This window comes from Acanthisitta chloris, unplaced genomic scaffold, assembly GCF_000695815.1.
Source record: "Acanthisitta chloris isolate BGI_N310 unplaced genomic scaffold, ASM69581v1 scaffold22935, whole genome shotgun sequence".
Classification (NCBI taxonomy): Eukaryota; Metazoa; Chordata; class Aves; order Passeriformes; family Acanthisittidae; genus Acanthisitta; species Acanthisitta chloris.
The window spans coordinates 7558-7991 of record NW_008673440.1 but is presented as its reverse complement, the minus strand read 5'-3'; positions in this window follow the sequence as shown (position 1 = coordinate 7991).

Genomic DNA, 434 nt, shown 5'->3' with positions numbered 1-434 from the left:
GAGGGAAGGAAGGCCATCCAGAGGGACCATGACATGCTTGAGAGGTGAGCCAATGCAAACCTCATGAAGTTTAACAAAATGAAGTGCACGTTCCTACATCTGGGCCATGGCAATCCCAAGCACATCTACAGGTTGGGTGGGGAAGAAATTGAGAGCAGTAATTAGGAGAAAGACTCGGGAGTGACAGTGGATGAGAAGCTCACCATGAGCTGCAGTGTGAGCTCAGCCCAGAAAGCCAATGGAATCCTGGGCTGCCTCAAAAGGAGTGTGGCCAGCAGGTCAAAAGAGGTGACTCTTCCCCTCTGCTCTGCTCTTATGAGACCCCATCTGAAAAACTGCATGCAGTTCTGGTGTCCTCAACATAAGAAGGACATGGAACTGTTGGAGCAAGTCCAGAGGAGGCCACGAAGCTGATAAGAGGACTGGGTCTTCTC